Raw genomic sequence first — 993 nt, 5'->3', positions numbered from 1 at the left:
TAAAAACTTTTAAATAATATTTTATTGCATAACGCACCTTATTTTCACACGTTAACTATTAGAAGTTTTTCCGATACTGCCCTTTCGTAACACAATGCGTTTATATGATGGCAATTATTTATATACGTTCTCTCCTAAGAGAGTTTATGTGAAACATTAGGGAGAACAAGTAGCCGGTGATTTTATTGCTATGAAAAATGCGTTGTAATACAAATCCATTATCAGTACAAATTTAGATAAAGTTCAAAGAGTTGGCTACAGGAGAGCGATTGCGGCGGTTAGTAATGAGAGAAATTCGTTATCGGTAGATACTTAGGCAAAAGTCATAGGATTTTTGGGGGCGAATTAAGAGAGAGAGAGCGAGAGAGAGAGATTCCTTATCAATACAAACTTAGGCACATTCGAAAGGAGTATTGGGAAGAGCAACTTGGGTGCGTCACATGATTGACTGGTGACAGCCTAATGGCAAATCGCAAAAGAGTTGTTTTTGACTTAAAGAATGCTTAAAGAGAAGAGAAGCGAAGAGAATGTTGTAAAGGCAGTAAAATCAAGAATTATTAAAAAAATTAATAACGATTGAAAGCAGATGTTATGCTTAAAAAGCAATACTTGAGAATTAGTAAATAAATGTGAAAATAATACATAGAGGCTTATATGTTTTCCTAAAGCTGCTACAAAAACCAGCTCTTGCTCCTTGCTCACCCATTGCTCGTTTTGCAGACCCCCACTTTAACTGAACGGTCTTCAGATATCAGCGCTGTATGTAAACTTGCGTAATTACACACACATATCTATTTAGTGGTAATCGGGCGACAGTTAGTCCTACCTATTTAAATATACATGAATGGCTGCGATTGCTTGTAAGTTTTTGTTTACGTGTGTTAGAATTTTATTTTCAGTATTTGCTCACGACTAAGGGTTCTCTTCAGCGGTTTAGCGAAACTTTTCCAACGTTACAAAAAAAACCAATTTTTGCATACCGTGGGATTTGGA

At 35.9% G+C, this 993-nt stretch overlaps 1 protein-coding gene across 1 annotated transcript in view; it reads right to left on the bottom strand.

The window, feature by feature from the left end:
- LOC119635126 (galactokinase-like) overlaps window positions 1-97 on the bottom strand; it is a 47,559-nt gene extending 47,462 nt beyond the window's left edge. The window contains exon 1 of the mRNA XM_038029720.1: window positions 38-97. The gene's annotated coding sequence lies outside the window, so the exon portion shown is untranslated. The remainder of the gene's footprint in view (window positions 1-37) is intronic.
- Between the last annotated feature and the right edge of the window lie 896 nt (window positions 98-993).

The sequence above is a fragment of the Glossina fuscipes genome, unplaced genomic scaffold, assembly GCF_014805625.2.
Source record: "Glossina fuscipes isolate IAEA_lab_2018 unplaced genomic scaffold, Yale_Gfus_2 0, whole genome shotgun sequence".
NCBI classification, from domain to species: Eukaryota; Metazoa; Arthropoda; class Insecta; order Diptera; family Glossinidae; genus Glossina; species Glossina fuscipes.
The sequence above is the reverse complement of the archived record's forward strand: the minus strand, read 5'-3'. Positions and strand labels throughout refer to the sequence as shown.